Source organism: Bos javanicus, chromosome 28 (assembly GCF_032452875.1).
Source record: "Bos javanicus breed banteng chromosome 28, ARS-OSU_banteng_1.0, whole genome shotgun sequence".
Classification (NCBI taxonomy): Eukaryota; Metazoa; Chordata; class Mammalia; order Artiodactyla; family Bovidae; genus Bos; species Bos javanicus.
The window spans coordinates 4,308,711-4,335,987 of NC_083895.1; the positions used below are offsets into that span (position 1 = coordinate 4,308,711).

General features: G+C 44.6%; 1 long non-coding RNA gene across 2 annotated transcripts; it reads right to left on the reverse strand.

Moving 5' to 3' along the window:
* Window positions 1–3,342: 3,342 nt before the first annotated feature.
* On the reverse strand, window positions 3,343–23,515 carry LOC133240284 (uncharacterized). 2 transcript variants are annotated; one of them, XR_009734178.1, is made up of 2 exons: window positions 23,459–23,515; window positions 3,343–6,445 (listed from the first exon to the last, which is right to left on the reverse strand). It is a non-coding gene; the product is annotated as an uncharacterized LOC133240284 (long non-coding RNA). The 2 variants fall into 2 exon arrangements; XR_009734177.1 differs by lacking the exon at window positions 23,459–23,515 and adding an exon at window positions 10,011–10,201.
* Between the last annotated feature and the right edge of the window lie 3,762 nt (window positions 23,516–27,277).

Below are 27,277 nucleotides of genomic sequence, written 5' to 3' on the forward strand. Positions count from 1 at the left end.
GCTGTGGTACATATACACAATGGAGTATTACTCAGCCATTAAAAAGAATACATTTGAATCAGTTCTAATGAGGTGGATGAAACTGGAGCCTATTATACAGAGTGAAGTAAGCCAGAAGGAAAAACACCAATACAGTATACTAACGCATATATATGGAATTTAGAAAGATGGTAACGATAACCCTGTATACGAGACAGCAAAAGAGACACTGATGTATAGAACAGGCTTATGAACTCTGTGGGAGAGGGAGACGGTGGGAAGATTTGGGAGAATGGCATTGAAACATGTGAAATGTCATGTATGAAATGAGATGCCAGTCCAGGTTCAATGCATGATGCTGGATGCTTGGGGCTGGTGCACTGGGACGACCCAGAGGGATGGTATGGGGAGGGAGGAGGGAGGAGGGTTCAGGATGGGTTCTTAAATTTGTAAGGAATATATTAAATTAAAAAAAAAAAAAACAAGCACACACCATCATAGTTGTTAATTCCATTAGTCCTTAGTGTTATGATATCACATATTGTGTCTCTGAAGAACTCCACTGTGCCCTCAGAATAGAATGAGAATGGAAGTAATGTTTAGTGTTGTTGTGAAAATAGTTCTGACCTCTTGGACCCCCTGACTCGATGGGTCTCTGGACTTCAGCGATTCTGAGGGGACACTTGAGAACCACTGTTTAAAAAAATAAATAAATAACCAGTATATTTACTACTGTGGGCAAGAATCCCTTGGAAGAAATGGAGTAGCCCCCACAGTCCACAAGAGAGTCCAAATTGCAGTATTTGGGTGCAATCTCAAAAACGATAGAATGATCTTGGTCTGTTTCTAAGGCAAACCATTCAACGTGTTGGTAATCCAAGTCTTTGCCCCAACCATTAATGCCAAAGAAGCTGAAGTGGACTGGTTCTTGAAGAAAGAACTAACACCAAAAAAGATGTCCTTTTCACCATAGGGGACTCTAAAGCAAAAGTAGGAAGTCAGGAGATACCCAGAATAATAGGCAAGATTAGCCTTGGAACACAAAATAAAGCAGGGCAAAAACAGTTTTGTTAAGAGAACACACTGGTCATAGCAAACACCCTTTTCCAACAACCCAAGAGACAATTATACACATGGACATCACCAGATAATGAATATCGAAATTAGTATATGTTCTTTGCAGCTAAATATGGAGAAGCTCTATACAGTCTGCAGAAACAAGACCTGGAGCCGACTATGACGCAGATCATCAGCTCCTTATTGGCCAAATTCAGGCTTAAATTAAAGAAAGTAGAGAAAACCACTAGGCCATTTGGTATGACCTAAGTCAAATCCCTTATGATTATACAATGGAGTGACAAATATATTCAAGGGGTTAGAGCTGGTAGACAGAGTGCCTAAAGAATTATGGACAGAGGTTCATAACAATGTACAGGAGGTGGTGACCAAAACCATCCCCCAAAAAAGAAATGCAAGAAGGCAATGTGGTTGTCTGAGGAGGCTTTACAAATAGCTAAGAAGAGAAGTGAAAGGAAAAGAAGAAAGGGAAAGATACACACAACTGGATGCAAAGTTCCAGAAAACAGCGAGGCGGTAAAAGAAAGCCTTCTTCAATGAACGATGCAAAGAAAGAGGGACACAACAGAATGGGAAAGACTAGAGATCTCTTCAAGAAAACTGGAGATATCAAGGGAACATTTCACACAAAGATGGGAATGATACAGAAATGATAAGGACCTGTCAGAAGTAGAAGATATTAAGAAGAGGTGGCAAGAATACACAGAAGAACTATACAAACAAGATCTGAAGGACCCAGATAATCAGGATAATGTGATCATTCACTTAGAGCCAGATATCCTGGAGTGTGAAGTCAAGTGGACCTTAGGAAGAAGCATTATTATGAAAAAAGCTAGTGGATGTGACAGAATTCCAGCTATTTCAAATCCTAACAGATGATGTTGTTTAAGTGCTCTCAATATGTCAGCAAATTTGGACAACTCAGCAGTGGCCACAGGACTGGAAAAGATCAATTTCCATTCCAATCCCAAAGAAAGACAGGGTTAAAGAATGTTCAAACTACTGTATGCTTTTGCTCATTTCACATGCCAACAAGATTGTGCTCAAAATCCTTCTGGCTAATCATCAGCAGTACATGAATCGAGAATTTCTAGGTGTACAAGCTGTGTTTCAAAGAGACAGTGAAACAGAGGTCAAATTTGAAACATTCATTGAATCATGGAGAAAGCAAAGGAATTCCAGAAAAGCATCTACTTCATTGATGAAAGCCTTTGACTGTGTGGATCACAACAAACTGTGGAACATTCTAAAACAGATGGAAATACTAGACCATCTTACTTGACTCCTGGGAAACCTTACGCAGGTCAAGAAGGAACAGAACTGTACATGGAACAATGGACTGGTTCAAAATTGGGAAACGAGTATGTCAAGGCTGTATATTGTCACCCTGCTTATTTAACTTATATGGGGAGTGTGTCATGTGAAATGCCAGGCTGGAGAAATCACAAGCTGGAATCAAGATTTCCAGGAGAAATATCAACAACCACTGATATTCAGATGATAGCACTCTAACGGCAGAAAAAAAAGAGGAACTAATATCTTCTTGATGAGGGTGAAAGAGGAGAGTGAAAAAACTGGCTTGAAACTCAACATTAACAAAACTAACATCATGGTATCCAGTCCCATCACTTCGTGGCAAATAGAAGGGCAAAAACTGGAAGCAGTGACAAATTTTATTATCTTGGGGCTCCAAAATCACTGTGGATTGTGACTGCAGCCATAAAATTAAAAAAACACTTGCTCCTTGGAAGGGAAGTGATGACAAACCTCGACAATGTATTAGAAAGCAGAGATGTCACTTTGGGACACAGGTCCCTATAGTCAAAGCTATGGTTTTCCAGTAGTCATGTATAGATGTGAGAGTTAGACCATAAAGAAGGCTGAGTGAGGAATCGATGCTTTCCATTTGTATTGTTGGAGAAGACTCTTGAGAGTCCCTTGGACTGCAGGGAGATCAAACCAGTCCATCCTAAAGTAAATCAACCCTGAATCTACATTAGAGGGACTGATGCTGAAATGGGAGCTCCAATACTTTGGCCACCTGATGCAAAGAGCTGATTTACTGGAAAGACCTCGATGCTGGAAGATTGAAATAATCAGAGAAGGGGGCATCAGAGTATGACATGGTTAGATAGCATCACCGACTCAATGGACATGAATTTGAGCAAATTCAGGGAGGAATGGAGGACAAGAGGAGCCCGGTGTGCACAGTCCATGGGGTCACAGAGAACTGGACATGGTTTAGTGACTGAACAACAGTAGTAACTCATAACCACACTAAAAATAGTGCTTAATTCTTTTTATTAATCTCATCTATCAGAGAGAAAATAAAATAGTGGAGCTACAAACCACAGTTACAATAGTAACTTTTCTAATTGCTTGTCTATCTACTTTTACCAGAGATCTTTATCTCTTCATACCATTTTGAGCTGCTATCCAGAGCCCTTCAACTCCAACCTGGAGGACTCCGTGCTGCAGGAGTATAGTTAGCATAGTTAGCACAGTTAGCATTGCTAGTTAGTGCTGGCAGTCAGTGTAGTCAGCAGATCACCATGATGCTGGGCCTCACAGCCATCTCAGGGGACAAGGCTTCTATTGAGAACTGCAATTCTTTACATTATTGGTAAAGGTTGATTTGCCAAAGCTGGCCCAGTATGTTCTGACTGGGACAGAGTTGGCCATAAAGGTCATTAGGAAGAGTCAGCAGAACGCCTCCAGGACTCTTCTGGGAAGTGAATAGTATGAAGGCTCTAAACCATGAAAATATTGTCAAACTACTGGAGGTGATTGACACAGAGGAGATCTTGTTCCTGGATGGAGGGCCTCAGTGAGGGGGACATGTAGCCATTTGGAGGACCATGGGACATGACACAGGCTGACGCCCGAGGCCGCTGGGACAGCTGGTCTCTGCCCTGCAGCACGGCCACCAGGGGCACGTCCTGCGCTGGGACCTGAAGCCAGGGAACCTCCTCTTTGACACCGAGTAGCACGTGAAAATCACAGACTTTGGCCTCAGCAACGAGTGTGATGAGAGTGGGAAGCTCAACACTTTCTATGGCAGCTGCACTTACGCTGCCTGAAAATTCTTCCTGGGACAGGGCTCCTACTGCCCTGCGGTGGATGTGTGGAGTCTGGGAGTAGTTCTCTACTCCATGGTGACCGGGACCCTGCCTTTTGGGGGATATGACTTCTCAGAGCTGTGGCTGTGATCCTCGTAGGGCAACACCCCATTCCCCTGTGTCTGTCATCAGAGAAGGAATTTGCTAAAAAATATGGTCCTCAACCCCAGTGACAAGAGCACCTTAAATGACTGATGAGGCCTCCATGGGTGAACCTGGGCCAGAAGGAGCCACTCAGGCCATTCTGTGTGCCACCCTGTGACAAGGACCCAGGGGTGACAGTGGTAAGGTCTCTAGTGTCAAGGTGGGACCTGATCCATGACTCAGGGAACAGGCAGCAGGCATTGCACTGTGAGCTCAGGGGAACACAAGGTGGAGGGCTGCTCCATCACTGCGAGGCTCTCCCCTTCCACTGACCTCAGCAGCCATAACTTGAGCCTTCTCCAAGGCCTGAGGTGTCCACACTCATACCACGTGGCTCAACCAGGGAGAGAACGTACAACTGCACAAGGACCAGAAGTCAGAGCAGAAGATGAGGGAGCCTGCTGGTCTCCACCCGGCCTGGAGCAGAGGCCCGCCATCTCCAGCGAGCGCCCTGTGTGGCCCTGAGGCCTTCCCTCCGCCAGCAGCACCAGCAGCAGGACTGAAGTCCCAGAGGGAAGCAGCTGCCCCTGGGTGTGTCCAACACCAGGAGCTCCTCCCACGCTGGGCAGCCTGAGAGTGTCCCCAGACACTTTCCTCTGGCCACAGCCAGAAAGAGTGGGGTTCACCTGAAAATATGCAGATTTATTATAGTCTGCCCAGCAAGAGGCAGCGTAACAAACGGAGCCCAGGTAAAGTCCAAGGATGCCCCACGATGAAACGCCAGGATGCAGTCCCTGGCAGTGATTGAGGGGTCGAATCCTCTGACAAGATTCAAATCAGGAGGGTATCCCACACCTCCACGGCCTTCAGAAGCATCGTATCCAAAACCCTGGCCAGCTCAGAGGATGGTCTGCAGCAGTCTGGGCGACCAGAAGAGGGCCCGCCTGGCTGCAGGCCCACCCCTCAGCTCTCACCTGAAACTGCAGAGACTGGACTGCCTCTCCCGGGCGTGTCTCCCTACCCCACTCTTCTGTCCTGCATGTGAGAGGGGGAGGCGGAGAGTTCTTGTCAACTCTTTGGTTCTTCCAATTCCTCTTGATAAACTTGATGCTCCAGAAAGGTGGATCACACTCTGTTTTGCATCCTCGCTGCACAGAATTCAGGCTGTGTATTTTCCAGTCTAAGAAGCATGCAGTCATGTGGTACTAGAAGTAAATCAGAACTAAATGCAAAGACAACTGAGAGAATTAGGACAATGACTCCCAACAGCAACAGTTGCTGCGCTGCAGGGCCGAGATGCAGAAAGCGTGTATGACCTCCCTGCACTGACATTACCCAACATCTTCAGAAGGGCTGAGGGGAATTTTGGTCCCTGGGGCCTGTGTTAATCACGACTGAGATGCCCATAAACGGGATAAAGTGAAAGCGAAAGTGAAGTTGCTCAGTCGTGTCTGACTCTTTGCGACCCCATGGACTGTAGTCTATCAGGCTCCTCCGTCCATGGGATTTTCCAGGCAAGAGTGCTGGAGCGCATTGCCATTTCCTTCTCCAGTGGATCTTCCCAACCCAGGGATTGATTCCGGGGCTCCCACATTGCAGGCAGACGCTTTACCGTCTGAGCCACCAGGGAAGCATAAACAGGGTAAAGTCCCATGAAAGCCTGTGGGTGGTGTGGTCAGGTACCGGTGCAGCTGAGTTTCCTGACTCTCATGCAGAAGTCAGGATCTCCCCTTCCACATGGTGGGGGAGTTGTCCTGATGTGTGGGTGTGACCACAGGGACTGGAGAGCAGGCCATCTGGCAGGAGGAAGCTGGAGTGTCAGGCACACACAGGGCAGAGGTCAGGAGCCAGGCTGGGGAGAGGGGGCTGGGCCGGCCCCCTTGCTTCCAGGACCATCCACACCGGTGCTCTGTGCTCTGTGTCTCCAAACTGAAACATCCCCACCTCAGGGCTGGAAAGTAGTTGACTCTGATGACGGAACGTTGTGCTCACAGACTGTCTCCTCTTCTGTGAGGTGTGGGCTGGGGCTGGCTGAGCCACGGCTGCCTCATCATTTTATTTGTCCATCACTGTCCCACAGGGAGGGTGTGGGTTTTGTATTAAAGAGCAGGGCACCCATGAGCAGGGCGGGACACAGTCACCTTCCACTGGACGAGATGTCTCGGGCTGCCGGTGCCCAGTGGGCTCTGCAGGAAGAGGGTGGGGAGAAAGCCTCAGTGTCGGTGAGGGAGCCCCACCAGCGATTTGCAGCAAATCTCACGAGAAGCACCCACTTTCCCATGATCTTCAACTGTTTCCTGAATTATTAATTCCTTAATGCAATTTACCTAATGGACAATCTCATAAAATGTGAGCTCAGGGTAGAGATGGGTCGGGTGGTAGGAGGGAGCATTACAGGCAGTGGGCTGAGGCATCCAAGGGCTCCCAGTACCTTGTCCACTCCCAGGTCACCAGAAACCGTCCTTTATCTGGTCACTGGCCGCCCAGGACTACAGATTTCCCGGCTACTCTTCATCGAGGCTGCTTGTGTGACCAACCTCTCCCTCCAGGGGGATGGGAGTGATTCGCACAAACTCTAGAATGTGTCCTGGGAGAGAGAAGCAGGCCCTTTCTGCTTCTCCCTTTGTTCTGATCTGGAAATGTCAGCTCTGAGGTTGGAGCTTATTCTGCCCTGTGGACAAAGCAACTCCTCTGGATTGAAGGGCATCAGGGACAGGAAGCTCCGGACCAGCCCTGGACTGTCCGCCTCCTGACCCAGTGCGAGGGGGGCCAGCTTCCCTTTGCCCCTCAACCATGAGCCCCGAGTCACAGCTGCTGAGCCCTATCCTATGCTGGACAGCAGGCTTGAAGGGGACCTTTTACCTGTGGCTCCCAGGGTCAGGCTGCTCCCAGGACCACAGCTGTCTGATGTTTCCCCCCTCGCGTCCATGGGGGACAGCCCAGCTCAGTTCCAGCCCACTATCCCCTCTGGGGGCTTCTCTGGAAATCTAATGACTAAAAGATTCAGGAGTGATACATTCCAGGGGCACCAACCCCACTCTCTCCCAGAGATGTAGCTTGTTTTGAAACAGTGACATTCTCCCTGTTACCATCTGCGGATTCTAACCAAATAACTCAGGGGAAAGGCTATCTCACGTGAGGTGCAGATTTATTATTGCTGGACAGATGAGTTGGAACTGAGAACTTTGCTGCTAAGCTGACAACTGTAAAAGCTTAATTGGAAAAACCAGCCAAATTCCACTCAGTTTTAAGTCAGAGACTGGGACTCGGTCAAGCCTGGGCCTGAGCCCTCAGTGTGGGGAGATGGGTAGTTAGGACCTCGTAGAAGTCTGGTCCTGACTACATGATTTTTATATGCCCTCCACCCTGATGGAGCCTGTGGTTTTATGGGAAAAGGAATTCCAATACATATTAAGGTATTACCACTTGATTTTGTAAAAGGGTGTGTAGTTCACTTGTTCTTCATTTGTTTACTCTGCAAAGTGTCTTGTAGGCTGGTTTAAAATAGAATATTTAGTGGAAACTTTTGAGGGTCAGTAAGGCTAACCAATCAGGAAACAACTGCCATTGAAATGAAAGTTTCTCCTCACAATCCTGGAAGAGGGGCTTTACCATGCAGGGAGCATGGGGAGAGCAGGAGGTGGAGGAGCTGGACCTGTGGACGGAGGGAACCTTCATCATGTTGCTGAGAAGGGAACGGCAGGCAGGGTGAGCAGGCTGAGGACTGGCCGGGCTGAGCAACTTCATGGGCTCTGGGGTGAGGGGACCCTGAGTGTCCTGGAACCTGACGCTGGGGAGCAGGGCAGGTAGACAGTGCTGGAGTATGAGTCCAGTTAAAGGGGAGGTTGGATTGTATTTGAAAAGTGGGCCTTGGGGGAATCCCTTGGTGTGCAGGGGTTAGGACTGGGCATTTTCTCTGCCAGGGGCCTGGATTCGATCTCTGGTCCAGTAACTAAGATCCTACAAGCCATAGGATGCAAATCAGTGGGCCCTGGAAGGACTCCTCTGTGTGGGGAGGGGGACTGACAGGCGGGGATGAGGGGCCAGGTTGAAGTGCCTCAGAACAGGGGGCGTCTTGCAAAAGCAAAGCATCAAGTTGACAGAAGGTAGAAGTGGTGCACACAAGGCTCATCTGAAATATCGCCTCCTCAGAGCAGCCTTCCCTGCCTGTGCATCTACAGGGAGACCCTCCTCAGGGCTCGCCGGCTTAATTTCTGCACAGCGTCGGGGCCCAAACCCCTGATCCTCACCAGCTGTGCCTCCTTGCACGCGGTGCAAACACCCCCACAGGGCCTGCATTTCCTGCATGGTCTGGTCTCTCCATTTCTCCCCCACACTGTCCCCACTCACCTCAGCCAAAGGTGTAACTAACTGATACAGCCTTCAAATCTCGGTTGAAATTTCTCTGTCCTTAAGCAGCTCCCCGGGCAGACTTGGGTCTCTGCCTCTGCTCCACACCCTTCACCCACGAAAGCAGCTCAGGCTCTATGACTTGCGGCCCGGCTGACTTGTCTATATGTGGTCTGTGAGCGCCTTCCGGGAGGCTCTGCCCTCTCTTCTTTGTGCACCCTGAGCCCATAGTGGGCCTTCAGAACCTCAGGAACCTCACCCCACCCCGCGGCTGGAAACCTGAGCTGTCAAAAGGCCTGTGGATTCAGTTTGGCCCAAGCACTGCTTCCAGGCCCTGGGGGCTTCTACAGCCTCTATAGTGTGAAGAGAGAGGTCCCTTGTAAGCTGAGCTTCCCAGCTGTCAGATCTCACTTCTCAGTTACCTTCCTGTGCTGTCAATTCATTGTCAGTTTGGTCTCTCCTGGGCACCACGGGAGGCTACATAGTGGAGAAAGGAGGACTGGAGCCGAGTTTCAAGGGAGACATGAAAAGGACAGTGATGGATGCCTCCTGTTAAACTGAGTGAAGTTCCCTGTATATTCTGGAAAAGTCCTCTGGAGTGCAAGAGGGGAATACAGCCCCGAAGGCCCCAAAGAGGAAGTCCCCTGGTGGGGGCAGTGGCAAAAGCTCTTGGCCTCCCCTGTAACAGCTCCAGATGAGAGCCAGTGAGCCAGAGACTGCCTATGTGGTCACATGAACGTGATTCTGTAATTGTCATGCAAAGCAAGAGTGAGGGTACAGAGCTGAAGGAGTCAGGAGGGGGTGGTTGTGGTGAAGTAAGGTCCCGCTACCTTCAGCGTGAGTTGCTTTTGTGAGTGACAGAGCAGCCACATGGCAGTTTCCAATCCTTAGGCCCCCCCACAGCAGCCAGTGTGGGGCTGGGTGCCTTAGCGCCTTCACATGGACAAGCCCCAACCATGTGGCTCCCAGAGTTCAAGGAGCAGGGGTTCTGTTGGCTGCACACCTCCTTGCTGTAGTCTGGCTACCTCCCTTCTCTGAACCTCCATCTTGTCCTCTAATTGGGGACAGGTGTTGCTACCTTAACAGGACTAACCCTGTGAGAACTAATTAGGGGAATCCTAGAGTTAACAGCTAGCTCCAACAAATACTGCTTGAGTTCATTCAGATCTCCAGATTAAAGTCTTGCAATGTTATCTGGAATTTCTTCCCTGAAACTAGACAAAACCCACACTGTTGCAGTTCTCTGGACTCTACTTAGCCAGCTGAAAGGAAGAGTCACAATTTTTTGGAAAGCGGTTATAGAAAACCCATAGTGGCTTAAATAAGCAAGTCAACAAGCAGGAGGAAATGACTTAAATAACTAAGAGGTCCACAGGCAGACAGTTTCTGGCAGGACTGTACCTGGATCTCAAGGACCTGAGCGGAAATTCTCTCTCCCCAACTTCTCAGCTCTGCATACTTCTGTCGTCCTCCTGCGGGGGTCTCTGCCTTTATGGGAGCAAGATGGCCACCAACTGGTGCAGCTACCTCCCATCCCCTCCAACTACCACAGGCTGAACTCACGTCCCCACCAACTGCCACAGGCTGACCTCATAGCCCCACCAACTGCCACAGGCTGACCTTTGCCCTGCTCCAAACAGAAATAAAGCTCCTCTTCCCCAGGATTCCAGCAGGAGGTCTGCCCTGAGTCCTGATTGTTCATTTGCCCAGCTCAGAGCCAATCACAATGCCCAGGGAGGGGTGAAACATGCTAATAGGCCAGGTTGAGGTCATATGACCATCCTCTCCAGGAAACCTATGCCCTGTTCACCCTGCTTCCAGAGTTAGAGACAGTGTGATGCCCACAAGCAGGAGTTAGGGTGCAGCTGCTGCATCCTCTGTGCTCAGTTTCCTGGGATGTGCCTGCTCACATCCTGTTCCCACATGTCCTTGGTTTACCAGATAATTTGTAACACATCGTTTCCCTTTCCAAACCCTATTTCACTCACTCATACCAAAAAGGAGAGACCTCCTGTTTGAAGACAGGATTGGGGATCTCCTCCCAGCCTCAAGGCTTGCTTTCAGTGTCTGATTACAGTCATTTATTCAGTCAACAAACATCCACTGAGCACCACGATGTGCTGCTCTGGGTTTCAGGACTGTCAGTTGTTCTGAGTAGTGGTTATTGCCCAGGGGCCTCCCAAAGAGAGTGAATTTTCTTTGAGGAATCACCTCATATACTGTATCACTGAATAACTGAGTCACTTTGCTATGCTTGTGCAACTAACACAACTTATTAAGTCAACTATACTTCTATTAAGAAAAAAAGATATTCCCTCGTGAAAAATTGTCCTTAGAGTTGTAAGTTTTCCCTTTCAAATATAAGTTCTTAATCTGTCTAATTGCTTTTGGTGGTGTTTCCTGACATAGTTATCCAGCTTTGTTTTCCAGTTAGATGCCAAATTGTCCCAACACTATTTACTCAATGGGCCTCCTTTCTCCATTTACATATTAAGAAAACTTTTTCAAAATCGTAAGTATTAAGGACCTCAGGTCTTTGGTAATTTGTAGAGCCTCACGATCATGCTCCCATCTTGTGTCTTCTCCTCTCCTTTTACCATTGCAGTTTCTACTATTCACAAGTGCCCCAGAAAGCCCCATGTAGTGACCTGTGGATGTCTTTGTGAGGACAGGGGACGTGAGCATGGAGGAGGGGCTGAGTCCTTAATAACCATGTGACCATGCTCTGTGATCCCAACAGGGGGTCTGGATTCCTAAGGCAGGGTCTATGTGTCTTCTTCTTGGTGTCCTGATATGCACATTAAGGCTGGTAGATTGGGATCTGCAGCTCTGGGGCTGGGAGTGGAGAGACTAGACTCCACAGGCTGCTTTTCCATTCATTTGCCTCCTATTGTTCAGTTGCTAAGTCATGTCTGCATGAACTGCATCATGCCAGGCTTCTGTGTCCTTCACTATCTCCCTGAGTGTCCTCAAACTCATGCCCTTTTTGTCAGTGAAGCCATCCAACCATATCATCCTCTGTCACCCCCTTCTCCTCTTGTCCTCAATTTTTCCCATAATGAATCTTTCCAGTGAGTCAGGTCTTTGCATCCGGTGGCCACAGTATTGGAGCTTCAGCTTCAGCATCAGCCCTTCCAATTAATATTCAGGGTTGATTCTCTGTAAGATTGACTGGTTTGATCTCCTTGCTCTCCAAGGGACTCTCAAGAGTCTTCTCTAGCACCACAGTTTGAAAGTGTTTGCCTTCTGTGCTCCTATGGGCTCTGCCTGCCTGGTGTGGAGACACTTCTGACACCCTTCTCCTGAAGGATGGAGAAGTGCCTGCTTCTTGTGCTTTCATCCCCTGCCTTATCCTTCCTTGTGTCATGCTGACAGTAAGGTACCTGTTGTTATATTATGTGTTTTAATCACAATTAAAAGAATGTAGGACTGATACAGGCTGCAACATGGATAGACAGTGACAGCTGACAACGTCCTCAGTGAAAGAAGCCGCCAGGAAAGGCCGCCCAGGTCACATGCTCATCTGTGCTTTAAATCCATCAGGGATTTGAATGTGAGGGTAAGTCTCAATCATGGTTCCAGGAAAAAAGAAAAGAAAAGAAAGAAAACTAAATCCAAATGAAAGAAGACAATTCCATAGAGTTGGGGCAGCTGGTGAAAGCTGAAGTGGGCCTGTGGTTGGATTACTATAAGATCATCTCATGATGCTCATTCGGGGGATATATGCTGGGTTCCTTGGAGAGTGTCCTTGTTTGAGGTAAAACACACTGGAGTATTTTGTATGAAGGGGCAAATGTGAGTACTTTGAGTCTTGCTATTGAAAATTTTCTGTACATTTGAAATGACTGAAAAATAAATTACTTCTCAAAACAACCACGTGAACAGAAGCACAGAAAAGTCAAGACGACATCAAACACGGCTAGACAGGCCAGGCCCCACCCAGATCCTGCTCACCCCAAGTGACTAATCAAAACTGACAGGTTTCCACATCAAGCCTTTCCTCTGCTGGGTCCTCGGAAGACAGTGCCCCTTCAGACAGCCAGCCAGGCACAGGAAGCTTCTCGCCACTGTTTCTTCACCTCTTCTTCCCATGGTCTCCTGACTAAACTGAGTTCCGGAGGGAACTGAATTCCTCTGCGTGTGGATGCAGCCCAGTCCTGTCCCAAAGCCAAAGCCTGGGTGGGTCCTGAGGAGGCCTAGCTCTAGAGCCAAGTCTGGAGTATAAAATGAAGCAGGGCAAAGTCTAACAAAGTTTTGCCAAGAAAATGCACTGGTCATAGCAAATACCCTCTTCCAACAACACAAGAGATGACACATGGACATCAACAGATGGCTAATACCAAAAGCAGATTGATTAGATTCTTTGCATCCAAAGATTGAGAAACTAAAATGGACTGGAATGGGTGAATTTAACTCCGATGACCATTATATCTACTATTGTGGGCAGGAATCCCTTAGAAAAAATGGAGTATGGCCATCATGGTCAATAAAAGAGTCCAAAATGCAGTACTTGGATGCAATCTCAAAAATGACAGAATGATCTCTGTTTGTTTCCAAGGCAAACCATTCAATATCACAGTAATCCAAGTCTATGCCCCAACCAGTAACACTGACGAAGCTGAAGTTGAACATTTCTATGAAGACCTACAAGACCTTTTAGAACTAACACCCAAAAAAGATGTCCTTTACATTATAGAGGACTGGAATGCAAAAGTAGGAAGTCAAGAAACACCTGGAGTAACACGCAAATTTGGCCTTGGAATACGGAATGAAGCAGGGCAAAGGCTAATAGAGTTTTGCCAAGAGAATGCACTGGTCATAGCAAACACCCTCTTCCAACAACACAAGAGAAGACTCTACACATGGACATCACCAGATGGTCAATACTGAAATCAGACTGATTATATTCTTTGCAGCCAAAGATGGAGAAGCTCTATACAGTCAGCAAAAACAAGACTGGGAGCTGACTGTGGGTCAGATCATGAACTCCTTATTGCCAAATTCAGACTGAAATTGAAGAAAGTGGAGAAAACGACTAGACCATTCAGGTATGACCTAAATGAAATCCCTTATGATTATACAGTGGAAGTGAGAAATAGATTTAAGGGACTAGATCTGATAGATAAAGTGCCTGATGAACTATGGACTGAGGTTCGTGACAGTGTACAGGAGACAGGGATCAAGACCATCCCCATGGAAAAGAAATGGAAAAAGGCAAAATGGCTGTCTGGGGAGGCCTTACAAATAGCTGTGACAAGAAGAGAAGCGAAAAGCAAAGGAGCAAAGGCAAGATATAAGCATCTGAATGCAGAGTTCCAAAGAATAGCAAGGAGAGATAAGGCTTCCTTAGCGATCAATGCAAAGAAATAGAGGAAAACAACAGAATGGGAAAGACTAGAGATCTCTTCATGAAAATTAGAGATACCAAGGGAACATTTAATGCAAAGATGGGCTCCATAAAGGACAGAAATGGTATGGACCTAACAGAAGCAGAAGATATTAAGAAGAGGTGGCAAGAATACACAGAATAACTGTATAAAAAAGATCTTCACGACCCAAATAATCACGATGGTGTGATCACTCACCTAGAGCCAGAGCCAAACATTCTGGAATGTGAAGTCAAGTGGGCCTTAGAAAGCTAGTGGACGTGACGGATTTCCAGTTGAGCTATTTCAAATCCTTAAAGATGATGCTGTGAAAGTGCTGCACTCACTATGCCAGCAAATTTGGAAAACTCAGCAGTGCCCACAGGACTGGAAAAGGTCAGTTTTCATTCCAATTCCAAAGAAAGGCAATGCCAAAGAACATTCAAACTACCGCACAATTGCCCTCATCTCACATACTAGTAAAGTAATGCTCAAAATTCTCCAGGCCAGGCTTCAGTAATACATGAACCGTGAACTTCCTGATGTTCAAGCTGGTTTTAGAAAAGGCAGAGGAACCAGAGATCAAATTGGCAACATCTGCTAGATCATGGAAAAAGCAAGAGAGTTCCAGAAAAACATCTATTTCTGCTTTATTGACTATGCCAAAGCCTTTGACTGTGTGGATCAAAATAAACTGTGGAAAATTCTGAAAGAGATGTGAATATCAGACCACCTGACCTGCCTCTTGAGAAACTTATATGCAGGTCAGGAAGCAACAGTTAGAACTGGACATGGAACAACAGACTGGTTCCTAATAGGGAAAGGAGTGCATCAAGGCTGTATATTGTCACCCTGCTTATTTAACTTATATGCAGAGTACATCATGAGAAATGCAGGGCTGGAAGAAGCACAAGCTGGAATCAAGATTGCCGGGAGAAATATCAATAACCTCAGATATGCAGATGACACCACTCTTATGGCAGAAAGTGAAGAGGAACTAAAAAGCCTCTGATGAAAGTGAAAGTGGAGAATGAAAAAGTTGGCTAAAAGCTCAACATTCAGAAAACTAAGATCATGGCATTGGTCCCATCACTTCATGGGAAATAGATGGGGAGACAGTGGAAACAGTGTCAGACTTTATTTTTTTGGGCTCCAAATTCACTGCAGATGGTGATTGCAGCCATGAAATTAAAATACACTTACTCCTTGGAAGGAAAGTTATGACCAACCTAGATAGCATATTCAAAAGCAGAGACATTACTTTGCCAACAAAGGTCCGTCTAGTCAAGGCTATGGTTTTTCCTGTGGTCATGTATGGATGTGAGAGTTGGACTGTGAAGAAAGCTGAGCACCAAAGAATGATGCTTTTGAACTGTGGTGTTGGAGAAGACTCTTGAGAGTCCCTTGGACTGCAAGGAGATCCAACCAGTCCATTCTGAAGGAGATCAGCCCTGGGATTTCTTTGGAGGGAATGATGCTAAAGCTGAAACTCCAGTACTTTGGTCACTTCATGTGAAGAGTTGACTCATTGGAAAAGACTCTGATGCTGGGAGAGATTGGGGGCAAGAGGAGAAGGGGACGACAGAGGATGAGATGGCTGAATGTCATAACCCACTCGATGGATGTGAGTTTGGGTGAACTCCGGGAGTTGGTGATGGACAAGGAGGCCTGGCATGCTGTGATTCATGGGGTCACAAAGAGTCGGACATGACTGAGCGACTGAACTGAACTGAATAGAAGTGGAAGGTATTAGAAGAGGTGACAAGAATACACAGGAGAACTATACAAAAAAGATCTTCATGACCCAAAAAACCATGATGGTGTGATCACTCACCTAGAGCCAGGCATCATGGAATGTGAAGTAAAGTGGATCTTAGGAAGCATCACTACAAACAAAGGTAGTGGAGGTGATGCAATTTCAAATGAGCTATTTCAAATCCTAAAAGGTGATCTGCGAAAGTGCTGCAGTCAGGAGGAGCTAAGATGGTGGAGGAGCAGGATGGGGAGAACACTTTCTCCCCCACAAATTCATCAAAAGAACATTTAAACGCTGAGTAAATTCTACAAAACAACTTCTGAATGCCAGCAGAGGACATCAGGCACCCATTAAAGCAACCCATGTCTTCTAAAGGAGAGAGAAGAAATACAGCTCCACCCACCAGAACACCAACACAAGTTTCCCTAACCAAGAAACCTTGACAAGCCACCTGTACAAACCCACACACAGTGAGGAAACGCCACAATAAAGAGAACTCCACAAACTGCCAGAATACAGAAAGGACACCCCAAACTCAGCAATTTAAACAAGATGAAGAGACAGAGGAATACCAAGCAGATAAAGGAACAGGATAAATGCCCACCAAACCAAACAAAAGAGGAAGAGATAGGGAATCTACCTGGTAAAGAATTCCAAATAATGATAGTGAAATTGATCTAAAATCTTGAAATCAAAATAGAATCACAGATTAATAGCCTGGAGACAAGGATTGAGAAGATGCAAGAAAGGTTTAACAAGGACCTAGAAGAAATAAAAAAGAGTCAATATATAATGAATAATGCAATAAATGAAATAAAAAACACTCTGGAGGCAATAAATAGTAGAATAACAGAGGCAGAAGATAGGATTAGTGAATTAGAAGATAGAATGGTAGAAATAAATGAATCAGAGAGGAAAAAAGAAAAATGAATTAAAAGAAATGAGGACAATCTCAGAGACCTCCAGGACAATATTAAAAGCTACAACATTCAAATCATAGGGGTCCCAGAAGAAGAAGACAAAAAGAAAGACCATGAGAAAATACTTGAGGAGATAATAGTTGAAAACTTCCCTAAAATGGGGAAGGAAATAATCACTCAAGTCCAAGAAACCCAGCGAGTCCCAAACAGGATAAACCCAAGGCGAAACACCCCAAGACACATATTAATCAAATTAACAAAGATCAAACACAAAGAACAAATATTAAAAGCAGCAAGGGAAAAACAACAAATAACACACAAGGGAATTCCCATAAGGATAACAGCTGATCTTTCAATAGAAACTCTTCAAGCCATGAGGGAATGGCAAGACATACTTAAAGCGATGAAAGAAAATAACCTACAGCCCAGTTTATTGTACCCAGCAAGGATCTCATTCAAATATGAAGGAGAAATCAAAAGCTTTACAGACAAGCAAAAGCTGAGAGAATTCAGCACCACCAAACCAGCTCTCCAACAAATACTAAAGGATATTCTCTAGACAGGAAACACAAAAAGAGTGTATAAATTCGAACCCAAAACAATAAAGTAAATGGCAACAGGATCATACTTATCAATAATTACCTTAAACGTCAATGGGTTGAATACCCCAACCAAAAGACAAAGCCTGGCTGAATTGATACAAAAACAAGACCCCTACATATGCTGTCTACAAGAGACCCACCTCAAAACAGGGGACACATACAGACTGAAAGTGAAGGGCTGGAAAAAGATTTTCCATGCAAATAGGGACCAAAAGAGAGCAGGAGTAGCAATACTCATATCAGACAAAATAGACTTTAAAACAAAGGCTGTGAAGAGACAAAGACGGTCACTACATAATGATCAAAGGATCAATCCAAGAAGAAGATATAACAATTATAAATATATATGCACCCAACACGGGAGCACTGCAATATGTAAGGCAAATGCTAACAAGTATGAAAGGAGAAATTAACAATAACACAATAATAGTGGGAGACTTTAATACCCCACTCACACCTATGGATAGATCAACTAAACAGAAAATTAACAAGGAAACACAAACTTTAAACTATACAATAGACCAGTTAGACCTAATTGATATCTATAGGACATTTCATCCCAAAACAATGAATTTCACCTTTTTCGCAAGTGCACATGGAACCTTCTCCAGGATAGATCACATCCTGGGCCATAAATCTAGCCTTGGTAAATTCAAAAAAATTGAAATCATTCCAAGCATCTTTTCTGACCACAATGCAGTAAGATTAGATCTCAATAACAGGAGAAAAACTATTAAAAATTCCAACATATGGAGGCTGAACAACACGCTGCTGAATAACCAACAAATCACAGAAGAAATCAAAAAAGAAATCAAAATTTCCATAGAAATGAATGAAAATGAAAACACAACAACCCAAAACCTGTGGGACACTGTAAAAGCAGTCCTAAGGGGAAAGTTCATAGCAATACAGGCATACCTCAAGAAACAAGAAAAAAGTCAAATAAATAACCTAACTCTACACCTAAAGCAACTAGAAAAGGAAGAAATGAAGAACCCCAGGGTTAGTAGAAGGAAAGAAATCTTAAAAATTAGGGCAGAAATAAATGCAAAAGAAACAAAAGAGACCATAGCAAAGATCAACAAAGCCAAAAGCTGGTTCTTTGAAAGGATAAACAAAATTGACAAACCATTAGCCAGACTCATCAAGAAACAAAGGGAGAAAAATCAAATAAACAAAATTAGAAATGAAAATGGAGAGATCACAACAGATAACACAGAAGTACAAAGGATCATAAGAGACTATTATCAGCAATTATATGCCAATAAAATGGACAACGTGGAAGAAATGGACAAATTCTTAGAAAAGTACAACTTTCCAAAACTGAACCAGGAAGAAATAGAAAATCTTAACAGACCCATCACAAGCACGGAAATTGAAACTGTAATAAAAAATCTTCCAGCAAACAAAAGCCCAGGTCCAGATGGCTTCACAGCTGAATTCCACCAAAATTTTAGAGAAGAGCTAACACCTATGCTACTCAAACTCTTCCAGAAAATTGCAGAGGAAGGTAAACTTCCAAACTCATTCTATGAGGCCACCATCACCCTAATACCAAAACCTGACAAAGATGCCACAAAAAAAGAAAACTACAGGCCAATATCACTGATGAACAAAGATGCAAAAATCCTTAACAAAATTCTAGCAATCAGAATCAACAACACATTAAAAAGATCATACATCATGACCAAGTGGGCTTTATCCCAGGGGTGCAAGGATTCTTCAATATCCGCAAGTCAATCAATGTGATACACCACATTAACAAATTGAAAAATAAAAACTATATGATTATCTCAATAGATGCAGAGAAAGCCTTTGACAAAATTCAACATCCATTTATGATAAAAACTCTCCAGAAAGCAGGAATAGAAAGAACATACCTCAACATAATAAAAGCTATATATGACAAACCCACAGCAAACATTATCCTCAATGGTGAAAAATTGAAAGCATTTCCTCTAAAATCAGGAACAAGACAAGGGTGCCCACTTTCACCATTACTATTCAACATAGTTTTGGAAGTTTTGGCCACAGCAATCAGAGCAGAAAAAGAAATAAAAGGAATCCAAATTGGAAAAGAAGAAGTAAAACTCTCACTGTTTGCAGATGACATGATCCTCTACATAGAAAACCCTAAAGACTCTACCAGGAAATTACTAGAACTAATCAACGATTATAGTAAAGTTGCAGGATATAAAATCAACACACAGAAATCCCTTGCATTCCTATACACTAATAATGAGAAAACAGAAAGAGAAATTAAGGAAACAATTCCATTCACCATTGCAACGAAAAGAATAAAATACTTAGGAATATATCTACCTAAAGAAACTAAAGACCTATATATAGAACACTATAAAACACTGGTGAAAGAAATCAAAGAGGACACTAATAGATGGAGAAATATACCATGTTCATGGATTGGAAGAATCAATATAGTGAAAATGAGTATACTACCCAAAGCAATTTATAGATTCAATGCAATCCCTATCAAGCTACCAACGGTATTCTTCACAGAGCTAGAACAAATAATTTCACAATTCGTATGGAAATACAAAAAACCTCGAATAGCTAAAGCTATCTTGAGAAAGAAGAATGGAACTGGAGGAATCAACCTGCCTGACTTCAGGCTCTACTACAAAGCCACAGTCATCAAGACAGTATGGTACTGGCACAAAGACAGAAATATAGATCAAGGGAACAACATAGAAAGCCCAGAGATAAATCCACGCACATATGGACACCTTATCTTTGACAAAGGAGGCAAGAATATACAATGGATTAAAGACAATCTCTTGGATTAAATGGATTAAAAACAAGTGGTGCTGGGAAAACTGGTCAACCACTTGTAAAAGAATGAAACTAGACCACTTTCTAACACCATACACAAAAACAAACTCAAAATGGGTTAAAGATCTAAACATAAGACCAGAAACTATAAAACTCCTAGAGGAGAACATAGGCAAAACACTCTCCGACATACATCACAGCAGGATCCTCTATGACCCACCTCCCAGAATATTGGAAATAAAAGCAAAAATAAACAAATGGGACCTAATTAAACTTAAAAGCTTCTGCACAACAAAGGAAACTACAAGCAAGGTGAAAAGACAGCCTTCAGAATGGGAGAAAATAGTAGCCAATGAAGCAACTGACAAACAACTAATCTCAAAAATATACAAGCAACTCCTACAGCTCAACTCCAGAAAAATAAATGACCCAATCAAAAAATGGGCCAAAGAACTAAATAGACATTTCTCCAAAGAAGACATACAGATGGCTAACAAACACATGAAAAGATGCTCAACATCACTCATTATCAGAGAAATGCAAATCAAAACCACTATGAGGTACCATTTCACGCCAGTCAGAATGGCTACGATCCAAAAGTCTACGAGTAATAAATGCTGGAGAGGGTGTGGAGAAAAGGGAACCCTCTTACACTGTTGGTGGGAATACAAACTAGTACAGCCACTATGGAGAACAGTGTGGAGATTCCTTAAAAAACTGGAAATAGAACTGCCTTATGATCCAGCAATCCCACTGCTGGGCATACACACTGAGGAAACCAGAACTGAAAGAGACATGTGTACCCCAATGTTCATCACAGCACTGTTTATAATAGCCATGACATGGAAGCAACCTAGATGTCCATCAGCAGATGAATGGATAAGAAAGCTGTGGTACATATACACAATGGAGTATTACTCAGCCATTAAAAGAATACATTTGAATCAGTTCTAATGAGGTGGATGAAACTGGAGCCTATTATACAGAGTGAAGTAAGCCAGAAAGAAAAATACCAATACAGTATACTAATGCATATATATGGAATTTAGAAAGATGGTAACAATAACCCTGTATACAAGACAGCAAATGAGACAATGATGTATAGAACAGTCTTTTGGACTCTGTGGGAGAGGGAGAGGGTGAGATGATTTGGGATAATGGCACTGAAATATGTATAATATATATGAAACAAGTCGCCAGTCCAGGTTCGATGCACGATACTGGATACTTGGGGCTGGTGCACTGGGACGATTCAGAGGGATGGTATGGGGAGGGAGGAGGGAGGAGGGTTCAAGATGGGGAACTCGTGTATGCCTGTGGCGGATTCATTTCGATATATGGCAGAACCAATACAATATTGTAAAGTTTAAAAATAAAATAAAATTAAAAAAATAATAAAAAAAGAAAGTGCTGCAGTCAATATTCCAGCATATTTGGAAAACTCCACAGAATTGGAAAAGGTCAGTTTTCACTCCAATCCCAGTGAAAGGAAATGCCAAAAAATGTCCAAACTATTGTACAACTGCACTCATCTCACATGCTAGCAAAGTAATGCTCAAAATTATTCAAGCCAGGCTTCAGTAGTATGTGAACCATAAACTTTCAGATGTTCAAGGTAGATTTAGAAAAGGCAGAGGAACCAGAGATCAAATTGCCAAAATCTGTTGGATCATAGAAAAAGCAAGAGATATCCAGAAAAAAACATCTACTCCTGCTTTATTGTCTAAGCCAAAGCCTTTGACTGTATGGATCACAACAAGCTGTGAAAAATTCTTCAACTGGTGGAAATACCAGACCATCTTAACTGCCTCCTCAGAAATCTGTATGCAGGTTAAGAAGCAACAGTTAGAATGGGATGTGGAACAATGGACTGGTTCCAAATTGAGAAAGGAGAACATCAAGAATGTATATTGTCACCCTGCTTATTTAGCTTATATGCAGAGTATATCCTGTGATATGGTGGGCTGGATGGAGCACAAGCTGGAATCAAGATCATTGGAAGAAATACGAATAACCTCAGATATGCAGATGACACAACAATTATGGCAGAAAGCAAAGAAGAACTAAAGAGCCTCTTGATGAAAGTGAAAGAGAAGAGTGAAAAAGCTGGCTTAAAACTCAACATTCAGAAAACTAAGATCATGGCATCTGGTCCCATCACTTCATGGCAAATAGATGGGGAAACAATGCAAACAGGGACAGACTATTTTCTTGGGCTTCAAAATCACTTCTGATGGTGACAGCAGCCATGAAATTAAAAGACGCTTGCTCCTTGGAAGAAAAGCTATGACCAACCTAGACAGCGTATTAAAAAGCAGACCCAGAGAGATGGTATGGGGAGGGAGGTGGGAGGGGGGTTCAGGATGGGGAACACATGTACACCCGTGGCAGATTCATGTTGATGTATGGCAAAACCAATACAATATTGTAGAGTAATTAGCCTCCAATTAAAATAAATAAATTTATATTAAAAAAAAAAAGCAGAGAGGTTACTTTGGCAACAAAGGTCCATCTAGTCAAAGCTATGGTTTTTCTGGTAGTCATGTATGGATGTGAGAGTTGTAGCATAACTATAAAGAAAGCTGAGTGCTGAAGAATTGATGCTTTTGAACTGTGGGGTTGGAGAAGACTCTTGAGAGTCCCTTGGACTGCAAGGAGATCCAATCAGTCCATCCTAAAGGAAATCAGTCCTGAATATTCATTGGAAGGACTGATGGTGAAGCTCCACTATTTCGGTTGCCTGATGCAAAGAACTGACTCATTGGAAAAGACTCTTAATGCTGGGAAAGATTGAAGGCAGGAGGAGAAGGGGATGACAGAGGATGAGATGGTTGGATGGCATCATCGATTAGATGGACATGAGTTTTAGCAAGCTCTGGGAGTTGCTGATGGACAGGAAAGCCTGGCATGTGACCATAGGGTCGCAAAGAGTCGGAAACAACTGAGCCACTGAACTGATGTAGCTGAAGGCACTGTAAGTATGGATTTCTATCATTTCAGCCAAAGACATAACTAAATGATACAGCCTCAAATCCTAGTTGAAAACTGTCCTTAAGGAGTTCCCAGCAGACTTGGGTCTCTGCTTCTGCACCCACACCCTTCACCCATGAAAGCAGCTCAGGCACTATGGTGTCCTTTTGGCCTGGTTGGCTTGTCTGTAAGTGGTCTGTGAACACCTCCGGGTAGGCCTCTGCCTTTCTCTGTGCACCCTGAACCTGCACACTATGGGCCTTCAGAACCTCAGGGACCTTGCCCCATCCCTACCATGGCTGGAAGGCTGAGCTGTCAAAAGTCTTGTGGATTCAGTTTGGCCCAAGCACTTCTTCCAGACCCTGGTGGCTTCACTACCTCTATAGCATGAAGAGCAAGGTCCCTTGTAAGCAGAGCTTCCCAACTGTCAGATCTCACCTCTTACCTGCCTTCCTGTGCTATCGTTTGTCAGCTGGGTCTCTCCTGTGGCACCACGGGAGGCCGCAATGTAGAGAAAGGAGGACCGGAACTGAGTTTCAAGGGAGACGTGGAAAGGGCAGTGTTGGATGCATCCTGTTCAAACTGAGTGAGGTTCCCTGTATATTCTGGAAAAGGCCTCATGTGCAAGAGGGGAATACAGTGCCTAAGGCCCCAAAGAAGAAGTCCGATGGGGGGAGTATTCCCCTTTAGCAGCTCCAGATGGGAGCCAGTGAGCCAGGAACTGTCCATGTGGTCACATGAGCATGACTATGTAATTGACAAGCAAAGGAGAAAAGGGTACAGGTTTGGAGGGAGTTAGAGGGTGGGGTCAGAGAAGGTAATGGCACCCCACTCCAGTACTCTTGCCTGGAAAATCCCATGAACAGGGGAGCCTGGTAGGCTGCAGTCCATGGGGTCGCTAAGAGTCGGACACAACTGAGCGACTTCACTTTCACTTTTCACTTTCAGGCATTGGAGAAGGAAATGGCAACCCACTCCAGTATTCTTGCCTGGAGAATCCCATGGACGGGGGAGCCTGGTGGGCTGCCGTCTCTGGGGTCGCACAGAGTCGGACATGACTGAAGCAACTTAGCAGCAGCAGCAGCAGCAGAGGGTGGGATGGGGTCTGGTGAAGCAAGGTCCCCTCCTTCCTTCAGTATGAATTGCTTTTTTTGAGTTTCAGAGCAACCACATGGCAGTTTCCAATCCTTAGGCCCCCAGGGTAGCCTGCATGGGCCTGGGTGCCTTAGCGCCTTCACATGGACAAGCCCCACCATGCGGCTTCCCAGAGTTCAAGGAGCAGGATCTGGGGGTTCTGTTGGCTGCACACTTCCTCACTGTAGCCTGGCTACCTCCTTTCTCTGAACCTCTGTCTTGTCCTCTAATCAGGGACAGGAGCTGCTACCTTAACAGGACTAACCCTGTGAGGATTAATTAGGGCAATCCTAGGGTTAATAGCTGGCCCCAGCAGATTGAGTCTATTTAGATCTCCAGACTAAAATAAGTCTTGAAATGTTAAGTGGAATTTCTTCCCTGAAGCCAGATGAAACCCACACCGTGGCAGTTCCAGGGTCTCCACTTAGCCAGCTGGACATCAAACCCAAAGGGGCTCAAACAAGCTAACAAACAAGCAGGAGAGAATGATCGTAACTAAGTCCATGAGCACAGCTTCTGGCTGGACTGTACCTGGGTCTCAGGGACGTCAGCAGGAATCGTCTTCCCCCACCTCTCAGCTCTGCTTACAGATGTCATCCTCACCCAAGTAGCTCTGCCTTTATGGAACAAGGCCACCAACCGCCACAAGCTGATGTCACATCCCTCCAACTGCCACAGGCTGACCTTACTTCCATCCAACTGCCAAAGGCTGACCTTAGGTATCCCCTGTTCCTAATGGCAATAAACCTCCATTCCCCAGGATTCCAGCATATGCCCTGATTCGTCACTTGTCCAGCCCTGAGTCAATCACAGGTGTCCAGGAGGATGGAACATGCTGATTGGTCAGGTGGAGGTCATGTGACCACCCTCTCTGGGAAACCTGTGAGCTGTTCAGCATGTTTCAGGGAGGGAGACAGTGTGATGCCCCAAGAGCAGGGGTGAGGGCACAACTGAAGGATCTGCTGTGATATGTTTCTGGGATGTACCTGCTTACATCCTCCTCACATACCCAGTTTCCCCTATTTACAAAATGCTTTGTGACGGATCTCTTCCCTCCCCAAGCCCCATTTCACCCACTCACACCAATTAGGATCAAGACCTCCTGTTTGGAGACAAGACTGGGGATCCCCTCCCAGCCTCAAGGCTTGCTTTTAGTGTGTGATTACAGTCATTTATTGAGTCAACAAACATCCACTGAGCATCACCACCTGCTGCTGTGGGTTTCCAGGACTGTTGGTTGAGTACTGGGCATTGCCCAGTGGCCTCCCAAAGGGAGTGAACTGTGTCTGAGGAGCATCTCAGACACAAATCACTGAATAACTGAATCGCTTTGCTATACCCCTGAAACCAAAACAGTCTTGTAAATCAACTTTACTTCAATTTAAAAAATACACCCTCATTAAAATTGTCCTTAAAGTTGTAAAGTTTTCCCTTTCAAATGTAGGTTCCTAATGTGCCTGTGATTGCTTTGGTGGTATTTTTTGAGGTAGGGAATCCAGTTTTGTTTTCCAATTGGATGCCAAATTGAGCACCATTTATTAAATGGGCCTCCTTTCCCCATTTACATATTAAGAAACCTTTTTCAAACTCCTAGTGTCAAGGACCTCAGGTCTCTGGTAATTTGTACACCACCCCATATCCATCCTGCCATCTGTGCCTTCTCCCCTCCTTTTACCACTGCAGTTTCTAGCATTCATAAGTGCCCCAGAAAGCCCCGTGTAGTGACCTGCAGATGTTTCTGTGAGGACTGGGGACATGAGCATAGAGTCCATAATGATCATGTCACCATGCTGTGTGACCCCAACATGGGGTGTGGCTTCCTAAGTCAAGAGTCTATGTATCTTCCTTTTGGTGCCTGGTGTGCACAGTAGGGCTGGTAGATTGGAACCTGGGGATGTGGGGCTGGCACTGGAGAGATTAGATCTCAAAGCTTGCTTTTCCATTCATTTGCCTCGTATGGGCTCCGCCTAGCCAGTGTGAAGACATTTCTGACACCTTTCTCCTAAAAGCCTGAGAGGGGCTCACTGCTTGCACTTCTCATCCCGTCTTATCCTTCCTTATGTCATGTTGACTGTAAGGTACCTGTTGTTATGTGTTTTTAATAACAATGAAAAAAGTGTAGGATTGATACAGGCTACAGCGTGGGTGAACACTGACAACATCCTAAGTGAAAGAAGCCACCCAGATCACATGCACATCTGATGCTTTAAATCCATCCAGGATTTGAATACGAGAGAAAGTCTCAATCAAGTTTCCAGAAAAAAGAAAGAAAACCAAATCAGAATGAAAGAAGTTACTACCATAGAGTTGGGACAGCTGGTGAAAGTTGAAGTGGACCTATGGATCAGATGGTTAGAAGATAGTTTCATAATCCTCATTTCGGGGATATATGCTGGGTTCCTGGGAGAATATCCTTGTTTAGGGTCAAACACACTGGAGTATTTTGTATGAAGGGGCAAATATGAATACTTTGAGTCTTGCTATTGAACATTTTCTGTAAGTTGGAAATGACTGAAAAATAAATTACTTCTCAAAACAACCATGTCAATAGGACAGAAAAGTCAAGACAATATTAAACATGGCTAGAGAGGCCAAGTCCTACCCAGATCCTACTCACCCCAAGTGATGATACACTTTGCTCTTGTAGGATTTCACGTGATTGTAAGGGACACTGTGGGAAGATTCTATTAGGAGTCACTATCTCTTGGGTGTTGTGGATGACCTGGATGTGGTAGAAACAGTGGGATTTCTAGTTCTAGCTTCCGACATCAATCCACCAAAAATCTCTTAGAATATATGAATTCAGTAAAGCTGCAGGACCCAAAATGAATACATAAATCTCAGCTGTGTTCCTGTACACAAATAATGAACCATCAGAGAGAGAAATTAAGAAACAGTCCCATTTAAAATAACATCAAAAGAACAAAATACCTAGGAATAAAGGTATCCAAAGACATGAAAGACTTGAGCACTGAAATTATTAAGATATTGGTGAAGAATTTGAAGACTCAAATGAAGGAAAGAGACCCTGTGCTCATGGATGGAAAGACTGATTAGTGCTAAAATGTCCATTCTAACCCAAACAGCACACACATTCAATGCAATTCCAACCATACTTCCAATGATATTT